Genomic DNA, 14560 nt, shown 5'->3' with positions numbered 1-14560 from the left:
GATAGAGATATATATCATGGAGCTGAGTGTGAGCACCCTGGTGTATTTGTTAGGGATTTTCTAATGTATTCACTGACCTTGACCACATGCCAGGATATTATTTTATACTCCCAGCTTTGCATTCAGGCCCCGAGTGCTTTGCTCCTTCCATTACCCTCCTTAATCACTTCCTCCCAGTGCTTCACTTAGAGCCTGGCATCAGAAAACCTGCCCCTATGATCCCTGCTGTAATACGGCTTAACGCTAAGTTTGTAAAGCTGTGGAGTGATTTCCTGAAGTGTTGGACGCAGTAGGCACCTTCCCATTCAGAGGCACAGCTGCACCATACCATTCTGGTTCAACCATTGCTGGTAAATCCTGAAAGTCCCATTAGCAGATGTTCATTTACTAAACAAACTGGCTATTACAATGATGATAATGAGACATGCAAGCACATTTTAAACTGTGAATCTCTATAGAGTTCCTAGTGCATGGCACTTCGACAATGATTTTCCAGATGTGTTTGAAGGTTGACATCTCCCCCATTCTCTGTTTCCTCCACCAAGACATACGAAACAATGTCAGAAAACCTTGGGGTTTCATCTCTCCCATCTTGTTCCATTCTTGAATATGTCAAAATTAATTCCAGTATATCTAACGGCAATTAGTATAGTCACAATCCATTCTTCTCTTAAATTTTAAGTGGTCTTTGTCAATCTAAAGCCTGGGTGCCTTAGTGAATCAATACCTGATGAATAGTGTAACCAGTGCTGGCTACATGCAGTAACTACAAGTGAGCAGGAAGCAAACTTGGCATGTTTCCACGCTGAAATCAATGCACATGGATTAATTGTGCATCATGATTCCTGGGGCTGTTTTTGCAACTCTCCAGTGAGTCCTCATTGTAACTTAAATCTGAATTTCAGCCAAGCATATGAATTCAAGAACATTTCTGCTCCAGTGAAATTTGCATCAAACGTTCCGTATTTGTTCCTGATTTAATCAGCATTACTGCTTTACATCTCTCTGGTTCTGTGCAATGATTTTGTGACATTTATCTCTAATTTTTCAGGCAAAAAATGCTCAAATGCCAATATGTTATATTCTTCATATTTAAAATGTAATTCAGTCACTCTAGAAATGTTTTTAAAAATAAGTTTTTAATCAATCAATAAGTAATGGATGTGGCTTGGTTCAAATAACTCCACCATGTAGCCCAGCTGTGAAAAAGAGTAGGGTTGGACGGGGCTAGCAACCCTATCCCATAAAAACCTGGAGCTACAGAAACACCAACAAAAGCTCCAAAGACCTCATCCCTGTGAGAGAAGGATCTTTGAAGATGTGCTACACCTGAGGACAACTTGGAAGACTGGCTCAGGACAGAGGATTCTGCTGAGCTGCTGTCAGCAGTCTATGCCCCATAGGGTTGATGGGCTTAAATAAGTTGGTCTAAGTAGTCCTGACTGAGTTCGTATTTTAAAAGGTGCAAAGAAAGATTTAACGGTGATGTTCGTATGTCAATCACTGTATGATATAATCTTAGAAATTGAGCCTAACTGGGTTAAAATAAATAATGGCATTCCCTTCCTTCAGCCAAATTGAAAATTATTTTCCTGCTGTAGTTACAAAAGCTTACATTGCTTCTTTATTTCTTCCGATAAAACTAAAAGGGATTTTATTTTACAAAAAAGCATGCAATTTTTGTGGAGCATTGCTGATAGAATGTGTTACAGGCAAACCATGGCAAATTCTAGTCCTCCCAGAGGTATGTTACTTTTCTAAGCATAATGTGAACACTCTGCCATTCTGCTTATTTCTACAATAACTTTTCCACAATTGTTAACACCTGACATGAAGAGCAAAAGTCTAAAGACAGTAAGGTAATTCTGATCTAACAGCAGGTGCAGACTATAATGAAGACATTTAGTTTTTCAATCCAGCCCAATTGCCATAAAATCCACCCAGCTGGGGCTCTGAATTTTAGAAGCCACAACTCCAAATGAAACCACTCACTCAAAAATAGTTTTGAAGCGTAAAATCTCGGGGGTAGATTTCCTTGTCTCATGAGTACCTATTCATTCCTCATAGTGGTGTTTTCCTACTACAAAACATACACTGTACATATTAAAATGGCTGTGCATGTTAAATAGGCAAACATGAATAATGTCTATGGTCCCTATCAGGTCAGAGGCTGCTCTTTGAGAGTATATTATGAATCAATTCTCAGTGGCAATAGGTCACCTTAACCTTCAATCCTTCATCTTGGCAAACAACTACCCAGCACCTTGATTTTAATCAATGAAATTTCTAATAACTCTTATACAGTAAATGTTTTTAATATAATGCTTTGGTCTGGACATTTCTACTTCATGGGGCTTTAATTTCTTACATTTGTTTTCAGCCTATATGTACAAAAATAGTCTACACCATTTGAAAATGATACAACTTCTTTTCTGATAATGAAGGAATCTTATTCACAATTGAGAGATTCAGTCACGGTGTCTAACTTTATCCAATAGCAGGCAATCAAGGATATGCTGTCAATTCCAAAACTGCTGTCCAGAATTGAAATCAGTGCTACATCAGAGGAAGGTATCATTGGACAGCAGAGTTCAAAGTAAGATTAAGACAAATATACTGTGAAGTCCTTTGGGCCAGGGAGAATGAAAACACCCCTATACTGAGTCCTAATAAGAAAACAATAATGAACAACTGATGATCTATTTTTAATGAATGATATTTATTGGCCAAGACACTGAGAACAACCCTTTTGTTTTCAAAATAATGCTCTGGAATCTTTTACTCCCAATTAAGACAAGGATAAAATGTATTTTCACCAATGCCATACAATGAGAATGATTTAATGTTCATTAAGTCAAAGAGCACTACACAACAGAAACAGCCCTTTGGCCCATCTAGTCCAATACAGCCTGGTCTTCTTCCTAGTCACATCTCACCACATCAACAAATCTCTTCTCTCTTACTTGTTTTTTTCAGCTTCCTCTTAAAAGCATCTGTACCTCTAGGCTATTTTCTTTAGTAATGAGTTCCACATTTTAACCATGCCCTTGCGGAAATAATTTCCCTTGAATACTATATAATATTTAGCTTTAACTCTTTAACATCCAAGTTCAGAGCATAATGTGCAAAAAACCAGGAGCAAAATGGACTAGATGTAATTTGGCATACATAATAGCTGATCATCCTTCCAACTCTCTCTGAGTGTGCCATGCTCCCTGAACTCAACCCCAACTATGCAAATAATGGAAGCACACCGCTGAAGGACTGAGGGATTACTTTAAGCTGCAAGAAATGACAACCACCACTCTGTGAGGAGTTGCTGACACTGATGTTGGTTCTGCAATTTTCTTTTAGTTCTTACAATTAGAAGCTCAGGGTGTGGTCGGCTGGAAAGCGCTGGGTGGGGCTGGAGGAATGGGAGGTAAGAAAAGCTAGATATTTACATTTATGTACGTACCCTGTATTTAAACAGTTTTTAATCAGTCTTTGAATTATAGTGAAGAATAAGATATATTGTAGCACAACAAAACATGTGGGAATATCTGTTATTTGATGCTTTGCATCACATCTTCAGTTTCAACTTATTTCATGGAAATTAATGGGGAGGGGTTTGTAATCTATATTTCATAGAGTCATAGAGCACTACAGCACAGAAACAGGTTCTTCGGCCCATCTATTTGGTGTCAGCCTCATCTTCTTCCTGTCCCATCTACCTGCACAATGACCATAGCCCTCCATCACCCTCACATCCATATACCTATCCAAACTTCTCTTAAATGTTACAATTGAACTCACATCTACCACTTCTACTGGCAGCTCACTCCCCAATGGCACCACCATCTGCGTGAAGTTGCTCCTCCTCAAATTTCCCTTAAATATCTCTCATTTCGTCTTCAGCCTATGGCCTCTAGTTCTAGTCTCACTCAACCTGAGGGGGAAAAGTCTGCATGCATTCACCCTATCTATACTCCACAGAAATTTGTTTACCTCTGAAAGATCTCCCCTCACTTATCTTAAATGCTTTTCCAACTAGATACCAGGACGATAAGAAGGCTGAGGCTTTTGTTAAGGAGGAAGGTTGCCCCAGAACAGCCTGCAGCTGGGGTTCACACAGACTCTCTGCTGCTTGCGATGAGATTGGAGGGGAGGTGTACTGAGGGTGGTAAGGATAAAGGGTAATTATGGTTGGACAACAGTCAGCTGGGAAACCACTGAGATGGGAGATAGTGTTGGTGATGAGAAGGGAGTCTAGAAAGAGTATCTGCCTTTGTCGTTTAAGGGACAATGATCACAAGATTTAATGATGACAGTGACCATTGACCAAGTAGTCAATCGGGAGATCAATTGCTATAAAGGACATTGGTTATGGAGGTACAGTGACCCAGTGATCCTGCAGGGTGTCTGTGGACAGAGATTTCTGTAACTGTAGGGGTGACTAATTAAGGGGTACCAGTGATCACTGGGGCAGAGAAGGGATGGGCAACTGGTGAATTATAGCACCTCCCTGATCAATACAAGGCAATGATCAGAGGGAAGGGGTCAATAATCTCATGAGGATGAGGGTTAGTATGTGGAAGAGGACCATGATTTTGGCAAGGTTTCAGTTGCAGTGACGACATAAGAAATGGGCTTGCCTGGGAATGGTCAGGGGTACATGCCTTCTGCAGGCCCATGAGTACCTTTTCCATCTACTGTATGTGTCCTTGCCTCCCTTTCGCTCCCAGCTGTACCACAGGAAAGCTGGGGGACTGAAAATGTCCTAAGTATGCAACGTTATTGAAACATCTTAATAACCAACTTGTCTCCTGAGAACCTGTTGGCTGCCCAAGGCCTGTGCCACATCCATTAACAATAACATGATAGGCCAAACTGTGGCTGTTCACCACCCCTCTCTCCTATTCTAACCTCACTCCCTCTGAACGCACTGCCCTCCACTCTCTCCGCACTAACCCCAACCTCACCATCAAACCTGCAGACAAAGGTGGTGCCGTAGTAGTCTGGCGGATGGACCTCTACCTCACTGAGGCCAAACGGCAGCTCTCCGACACCTCCTCGTACTTACCCCTGCCACAGGACCCCACCAAAAAAAATATCAATCCACTGTCTCCCGCACCATCTCCACCCTCATCAACTCCAGACACCTTCCTCCCTCAGCCAAAAAACTCATAATTCCCACACCCCGCACAGCTCGGTTTTACCTCCTCCCCAAGATCCACAAGCCTGACTGTTCCGGCAGACCCATAGTTTCAGCCTGCTCCTGCCCCACCGAACTTGTGTCTGCCTACTTGGACTCCATTTTATCCCCCATAGTTCAGTCTCTCCCCACCTACATCCAGGATACATCCCATGCCCTTCACCTCTTCAATAACTTCCAATTCCCCGGCACCGACCGCTTCATTTTTACCATGAATGTTCGATCTTTATACACCTCCATCCCCCATCAAGAAAGCCTCAAAGCCCTCCACTACTTTTTGGATAACAAACCCCACCACCACCACACTCCTCCAGTTAGCGGAGCTTGTTCTAACACTCAATAACTTCTCCTTTGGTTCTTCCCACTTACTCCAGAACAAGGGCGTAGCCATGGGCACTCGCATGGGCCCCAGCTATGCCTGCCACTTCGTTGGTTACGTGGAACAGTCTATACTCCAAATCTATACTGGCACCACTTTTCCTCTGCTACATCGACAACTACATTGGTGCTGCTTCCTGCACCCATGCTGAGCTCGTCAATTTCATCAACTTTGCTTCTAACTTTCACCCAGCCCTTAAATTCACTTGGTCCATCTCGGACACTTCTCTCCCCTTTCTTGATCTCTTGGTCTCCATCTCTGAAGACAGACTATCCACTGACATTTTCTACAAACCCACTGACTCCCATAACTATCTTGACTATACCTCTTCCCACCCTGCCCAATGCAAAAATGCCATTCCCTATTCCCAGTTCCTCCGTCTCCGCCGCATCTGCTCCCAGGATGAGGCTTTCTGTTCTAGGACTTCTCAAATGTCCTCTTTCTTTCAGGATTGTGGTTTCCCTTCTGGCGTCATCAAAGATGCCCTCACCCGTATCTCCTCCACTTCCCGCGCTTCAGCCCTTAACCCATCCTCCCGTCACCACAACAGGGACAGGGTCCCGCTTGTCCTCACCTATCACCCCACCAGCCTCCGGATCCAACACATTATCCTCCACAACTTATGCCACCTTCAACAGGACCCCTCCACCCAGCACATCTTTCCCTCCCTACCCCTCTCAGCTTTTCGCAGGGATCGTTCCCTCCACGACCACCTGGTCCACACATTCCTCCCCACAGAACTCCCACCTGGCACTTATCCCTGTAAGTGCAAATGCTACACCTGTCCCCACACCTCCCCCCTTACCACCATTCCGGGCCCCAGACAGTCCTTCCAGGTGAGGCAACACTTCACCTTTGAGTCTGTTGGGGTCATCTGTTGCATCCGGTGCTCCCGGTGCGGCCTCCTCTACATCGGCGAGACCCGACGCAGATTGGGGGACCGCTTCGTCAAGCACCTCCGCTCCGTCCGTCACAATAGACAGGATCTCCCGGTTGCCACCCACTTCAACTCTGCCTCTCATTCCCATCTAGATATGTCCATACATGGCCTCCTCTACTGCCATGATGAGGCCAAACTCAGGTTGGAGGAGCAACACCTCATCTACCATCTGGGTAGCCTCCAGCCTGGTGGTATGAACATTGAATTCTCCAATTTCCAGTAATTCACTCCCCCTCCCCCTTCCCCATCCCAGGTCCCTCTCTGCCTCTCTCCCCTTTCAACTTTCTGCTTCTTTATCTCTACAGTTCTTTCATGCTTATCCCCTCCCCCTCCCCCCCTTTATCTTTCCTCTGATTGGTTCTCCACCTGGCACCTCTAGGCCCTACCCCCTCCCCATCTCTAGTACTGGGCTTCAGCCCTCTCTTCCCCCCCATTCCTGATTAGGGGTCTCGGCCCGAAACGTTGGCTGCTCTTTACACATGAATGCTGCCTGACCTGCTGAGTTCTTCCAGCGTTGTGTACGTATTATTTGATCCACAGCATCTGCAGTTGTATTTTTGTGGCTGTTATCATATCTGGTTGGTGAGCCAAAGAGATTCAATATGGATTGTGTTAGAACACATACTTTAGCCTATCATCAGACTAAATATAATTGTCCAGTGCATGTGATGGAGTCATAGAGATATAGAGAGAAACAGCACAAACTCAGGCCCTGGTCAAGGAGACTGTCTTGATCATTGCTGAAAGAGCCATTGCTGAGCCACCAGCAGGGTTGAAATCATTGATGATGAGTCTCGCAGCGTGCCTAACCCTTCTTTCCTTTCATAAAACTTGCTTCAAGCTTCAGGTGACAAAAAAAACCTCATGCAGCAGCCAAAACACTCCCCGAATACATCAGAAATAGAGCAGATGGAATAGCACTCAAAATGTGCAGAATCACAAACCAAAAGGAATAAAGCAGTAAATAGGCAATAAATAATTTATGGTGTCTCCAGACAGAACTGGAAGGGTTCCTTTGAGCTTTTGAAAGCACATTCGCCTCTAAGTGATAAAAGACCCCTAAGATCCAAATGACTGTGCTTGCTTCAAATCAGTGTGATTAATGTCATAATCTGACTAACCCACACTAGGCAAACCATTTCACACACTCCCCACTGGAAGTATGGTAGAAGTGATTACTGCACTTTCTTGTAGACTATGTCCTTTGTTTACAGCAACGACTCCCTCCAACCTACATTATGTGGCACTATAATGATGCTAAATGGATAGACGCTACCAAAACAAATGACATGTAATTTTGATGGCTGCAGAGATCACAGTTCAAATTTTAACATAAATTTACTATCAAAGTATACATATGTCACCATGAAACCTGAGATTCCATAAGACCATAGGACATAGGAGCAGAATTAGGCCATTTGGCCCTTCAAGTCTGCTCTGCCATTCAGTCATGGCTGATCCTATTTTCCCCTACTCAGCACCGCTCCCCAGCCTTCTCACTGTAAATTTTGATGCCATGTCCAATCAAGAACCAATCAAGCTCTGCCTTAAATACACCCAACGACCTGGCCTCCACAGCTGCCTGTGGTAATAAATTCCACAAATTCACCACCATCAAGCTTAAAAAATATCTCCTCGTCTCTGTTTTATATGGATCCCCCTCTATCCTGAGGCTGTGCCTAGACTTCCCCACCATGGGAAACATCCTTTTCACATCTACTCTGTCAAGGCCTTTCAATATTCAAAAGGTTTCAATGAGATCCCTGCTCATCCTTCTAAATTCCAGAGAGCAGAGACCCAGAGGAATCCATTTTACCTCATACGATAACCCTTTCATTCCCAGAATCATCCCAGCACATTTTTTCTCAGATGGGGAACACAATATTCAAGGTGAGGCTTCAGCATCACATCCCCGCTCTTGTATTTTAGACTTCTTGAAATGAATGCTAACATTACATTTGCCTTCCTCCCCGCTGACTCTACCTGTAAGTTAACCTTCAGGGTGTTCTGCATAAGGACTGCCAAGTGCGATTGCATCTCAGATTTTTAGACTTTCTCACTGTTTAGAAAATAGTCTGCACATTTATTTCTATTACTAAAGTGCACAAACATTTGTTTTCCAACATCGTATCTCATTTGCCAGTCTCTTGCCAATTCTCCTAATCTGTCTAAGTCCTACCTGTTTCCTCAACACTACCTGCCCCTCCACCAATCTTCATATCATCTGCAAACTTGGCAACAAAGCCATCTATTCCATCATCTAAATCATTGATATACAGCATAAAAAGAAGTGGTCCCAACCCCAACCCCTGCAGAACACCGCTAGTCACTGGCAGCCAACCAGAAAAGGATCCTTTTATTCCCACTCACTGCCTCCTACCAATCAGCCAATGCTCTAGCTATGCCAGTGACCTTCCTGTAATGCTATGAGCTCTTAACTTGGTAAGCAGCCTCTTGTGTGTCACCTTGTCAAAGGCCTTCTGTAAATCCAAATATATAACATCCACTGCATCCCCTTTGTACACAGAACATAGAAAAGTACAGCACAGTACAGGCTGTGCTGACCCTTAAACCCTGCCTGCCATATATCCCCCCACCTTAAATTCCTCCATATACCTGTCTGGTAGTCTCTTAAATTTCACTAGGGTATCTGCCTCCACCACTGACTCAGGCAGTGCATTCCACGCACCAACCACTCTCTGAGTAAAAAACCTTCCTCTAATATCCCCCTTGAACTTCCCACCCCTTACCTTAAAGCCATGTCCTCTCGTACTGAGCAGTGGTGCCCTGGGGAAGAGGTGCTGGCTGTCCACTCTATCTATTCCTCTTAATATCTTGTATAACTCTATCATGTCTCCTCTCATCCTCCTTCTCTCCAAAAGTAAAGCCCTAGCTCCCTTAATCTCTGATCATAATGCGTGCTCTCTAAACCAGGCAACATCCTGGTAAATCTCCTCTGTACCCTTTCCAAGGCTTCCACATCTGTCTATCTAACTGTGAGTAATTTCCTCAAAAGGAGATTCATTTCCTTGCAGGTGCTCACAGTACATTTAAATAAACAAATAAAAATAATAATAGTAAACAATCAAACAACCAAACAAATTATACCTTGACACACCTTCTACACATGGACAATCTGAAATTATACACTCCTTCAGCAGCAGAGAAAAAGCAATTAATTCAAGTATAGAACTACTTTCTAAAGATATAAATATGAACTTTGGACTAGCAAAGTGCAGAACATTAAACATTAAGAAAGCTGAAATAGAGTTAGTAGAATATAAGGCAGAGCAACATGACACAACATAACCAATGGATGAATATGAAACATGTCAATGATTTGGACTATGGTATTAATTGATTTGTGGCTAAATTTACCAATGATACAAAGATAGGTGGAGGATCAGGTGGTGTTGAGGAAACAGAGAGCCTGCAGAAAGACTTAGATAGTTTAGGGGAATGGGCAAAGAAGTGGCAAATGAAATACAATGTTGGAAATGTATTGTCATGCACTTTGGTGGAAGAAATAAACAGGCAGACTATTATTTAGATGGGGAGAGAATTCAAAATGCAGAGATGCAAAGGGACTTGGGAGTCCTTGTGCAGGATACCCTAAAGGTTAACCTCCAGGTTGAGTCGGTTGTGAAGAAGGTGATTGCAATGTTGGCATTCATTTCTAGAGGTATAGAATATAAGAGCAGGGATGTGATATTGAAGCTCTATAAGGCACTCGTGAGACCACACTTGGAGTATTGTCTGTAGTTTTGGGCTTCTTAATTTAGATAGGATGTACTGACATTGGGGAGGGTTCAGAGAAGATTCACAAGAATGATTCCAGGAATGAAAGGGTTACCGTATGAGGAACTGGCAGCTCTTGAGCTATATTCCCTGGAGTTCAGGAGAATGAGGGGGGAACTCACAGAAACATTCCAAATGTTAAAAGGTCTGAACAGATTAGATATGGCAAAGTTATTTCCCATGGTAGGGGATTCTAGGACAAGAGGGCACGACTTCAGGTTTGAAGAGTGTCCTTCTAGAATTGAGGTGTAGGGAAATTACTTTAATCAGAGGGTGGTAAATCTGTGGAATTTGTTGCCTCAAGTGGCTGTAGAAGCCAAGTCATTAGGTGTATTTAAGGCAGAGATAGATAGGTTCTCGATTAGCCAGGGCATCAAAGGGTATGAGGTGAAGGCAGGGGAGTGGGGATGACTGGAAAAATTGGAAAAATTGAATGGCGGAGCAGACTCAATTGGCCAAATGGCCTACTTCTGCTCCTATATCTTATGGTCTTATATAAGCATCTGAAATATCAACAAGTAAAGAAAATAGACCATAGTGTGATAATGAATGATAATGAATACTTGACAGATAGACCTCAGTATGTGCGGTTGGGAGAATGTAGGTCTGACACGGTGGTCAGCAGCACAGGAGCGCCGCAGGGAACCGTACTCTCTCCGGTCCTGTTCACCCTGTACACATCAGACTTCCAATATAACTCGGAGTCCTGCCATGTGCAGAAGTTCGCTGATGACACGGCCATAGTGGGGTGTGTCAGGAATGGACAGGAGGAGGAGTATAGGAAACTGATACAGGACTTTGTGATATGGTGCAACTCAAACTACCTGCGTCTCAATATCACCAAGACCAAGGAGATGGTGGTGGACTTTAGGAGATCTAGGCCTCATATGGAGCCAGTGATCATTAATGGAGAATGTGTGGAGCAGGTTAAGACCTACAAGTATCTGGGAGTACAGTTAGACGAGAAGCTAGACTGGACTGCCAACACAGATGCCTTGTGCAGGAAGGCACAGAGTCGACTGTACTTCCTTAGAAGGTTGGCGTCATTCAATGTCTGTAGTGAGATGCTGAAGATGTTCTATAGGTCAGTTGTGGAGAGCGCCCTCTTCTTTGTGGTGGCGTGTTGGGGAGGAAGCATTAAGAAGAGGGACGCCTCACGTCTTAATAAGCTGGTAAGGAAGGCGGGCTCTGTCGTGGGCAAAGTACTGGAGAGTTTAACATCGGTAGCTGAGCGAAGGGCGCTGAGTAGGCTACGGTCAATTATGGAAAACTCTGAACATCCTCTACATAGCACCATCCAGAGACAGAGAAGCAGTTTCAGCGACAGGTTACTATCGATGCAATGCTCCTCAGACAGGATGAAGAGGTCAATACTCCCCAATGCCATTAGGCTTTACAATTCAACCGCCAGGACTTAAGAACTTTTTAAAAGCTATTATTAATGCTTTTTGAGATAGTGATTTAGATGCATATCATATTTTTTTACTGAGTTAAGTATTGTATGTAATTAGTTTTGCTACAACAAGTGTATGGGACATTGGAAAAAAAGTTGAATTTCCCCAGGGGGATGAATAAAGTATCTATCTATCTATCTAAAGGGAAAACTTCCAACAGAATTTACTTGAAGGCTTAGGAAAATCTGCCAAACAGAGCTCTATAGTAAAAATATAACAAGGGCAATAAACACTTTTGCCATACCCATATTAACATATTCTTTTGGCATATTTTCTTGATCTGAAACCAATTTGGAAAATTTGCAAAGAAAATTAAGAACTGAAATGTCAAATTTTAGAAAACACAATGTACACATTCGAATGCCCTTAGATTAATACTACCCAGGACAGAAGAAAGAAGGGGAATAACAGACATTACAAAGAATTACACAAAAGTCCGATAAAACTTCTAAGGGTATATTTTCATCAATGAAAACAGGATTCAGCACTTCACGTGAGCACACACAATTCTGATAAGAAGTACACATCACTAAACTTAACCAAGAAAAATGAAGAAATCTTACTATAGAAGAAAAAGTCAACCAGTGGAAGAGCAGGACCCTCCATGGAAGACAAACCATGATCTGAGCAGACAAGGTGTTGACAAGGAAGTGTCGAATGCCTCGCTCAGAATTGGAGATGTCTTCCCAGAAACAGAAGTTAACACAAAAATATTGAAAATACATAATAAGAGACCAACAAATTCAAGATGATAGATGCAGAAGATGCCAAGAGAAAGCAGAAACAATCCAACACATTACAGGATCCTGCAGCAGTTTAACTCAATCTGATTACTTATACAGGTACAATTAAGAGGCAAACATCATTCAGCAAAATCTTGCTTTAAAATATGAACTCATAAAAGTCACCATATCTTACTATAAATATAAGCCTGATCCAGTTTCAGAGTCAGAGTCCCACAAATAATGTTATGACTAATCTATTATTACAGATAGGACAATTCATAATAGCTATCCAGATATAATATTACCAGATAAATAAGCAAGAACAACTTACATAATATATATAGCCATTCCAAACACACACAACTTACTGAAACCATTAAGTGACAAACACAGAAATATACTGAATTAAAAGAGGAATTTGAAAGATGATGGAACATGAACATTGTCCCAATAGTAATATTTAAAACTGGTATCTTCCCAAAGTCACTACACAAAAGTATTAAATAATTAGGCCTACACAGCAATATGTATGCAAATCTCCAGAAAGCCACAATACTAAAAGCCACCAGAATAGCCCGAAAGTTCCTAGCAATTGAGGAATGAGTGTTCTTGGCAATGCCGATACCTCAGCTTTAACCAGCTTGAGCTAAGAAACAATAAAAATACAACTAGAATAGTAATAAATAAGTAATTTACAACGTGAACATGTGATGAAGAGTCCTTGAAAATGAGTTCATAGGTTGAGGGAGCAGTCCAGTGTTGAGGTAAGTGAGACTGAGTGAGATTATCCCCTGGTTCAAGAGCCAGCTGATTAAGGAATAGTAAATGATCCTGAACCTGGCGGTGAGGGTCCTGAGGCTCCTGTACCTCCTTCCTAATGGCAGCAGTGAGAAGAGAGCATGGTGTGGATGGTGAAGGTCCTTAATGATGAATGCTGATTGCTTGCAACAGCACCCCCGGTAGTTGCGCTCAATGGTAGGGTCAGTGTTGTCCATGATGGGCAGGTCTGTATTCACTACTTTTTGTAGGCTTTTCTATCAAGGGAGTTGGTGGTTCCATATCAGGCCATGATGCAACCAGTCAATATACTCTCCACCACACATCCACAGAAGTTTGTCAAAGTTTGAGATGACATGCAGAATCTTCGCAAACTCCTGAGAAAATAGAAGCACTGCCATGCTTTCTTTGTAATGGCACTTATGTGCCATACCCAGGAGAGATCCGCTGAAATGATTACACTAAGCAATTAAAAATTGCTGATTCTTTTCACCTCTGATCCTCTGATATGAGGACTGGCTCAAGGACCTCTCATTTCCTCCTTCTGTATCCAATAATTAGCTCCGTGGTCTTGCTGACATTAAATGAAAGATTGTTGCTGTGGCACCATTCAGCCATATTTTCAATCTCCTTCCTAAATGCTGATTCATCACTGCCTCTGATTTGGCCAATGACAGCAGTGTCATCAGCAAAGTAAAATATGGCATTGGAGTTGTGCTTCACCTCACAGTCATAAGTATAAAACAAGTAGTGCAGGGGTATGTACACAACCTTGAAGTTCACCTGTGCTGAGGAAATGTTGTGAAAGAGATGTTGTTGCCAATCCAAACTGACTGGGGGCTGCAAATAAGGAAATAAAGGATCCAGTTGCATAAAGAGATACCGAGGCCTATGTCTTTGAGCTTATTGATTAGTTTTGAGGAGATTTTAGAATTAAATACTGAGCTGTTGTCAATGAAGAGCATACTGATATATGTACCCTCTCTGTCCAAATGTTCCAGAGTTGAGTGAAGAGCCAATAAAATGGTATCATCTGTTGACCTGTTGCTCTGGTAGGCAAACAGGAGTGGATCCAAGCTGCTTCTCAGTCAGCAGATGATATGTTTCATCACCAACCTCTCAAACTACTTCATCACAGTGGCTGTAAGTGCTACTGGACAATAGTCATTGAGGCAGGTTGCCCCTGTCTTCCTAGGTACTAGTATAATTGAAGCCTGTCTGAAGCAGGTCGTACTTCAGACTGTGGAAGTGAGAGGTTAAAGAACACTCCAGCCACATGATCAGCACAGTCTT

General features: G+C 42.7%; 1 protein-coding gene across 1 annotated transcript in view; it reads right to left on the bottom strand.

Annotated features, from left to right (window-relative positions):
* dntt (deoxynucleotidyltransferase, terminal) overlaps positions 1–14560 on the bottom strand; it is a 251070-nt gene that overhangs the window by 196187 nt on the left and 40323 nt on the right. The gene's annotated exons all lie outside the window — the stretch shown is intronic.

Source organism: Hemitrygon akajei, chromosome 23, assembly GCF_048418815.1.
Source record: "Hemitrygon akajei chromosome 23, sHemAka1.3, whole genome shotgun sequence".
Lineage (NCBI taxonomy): Eukaryota > Metazoa > Chordata > Chondrichthyes > Myliobatiformes > Dasyatidae > Hemitrygon > Hemitrygon akajei.
Note: the sequence above shows the minus strand (reverse complement) of the source record. Positions and strands in the feature narration are given on the sequence as shown.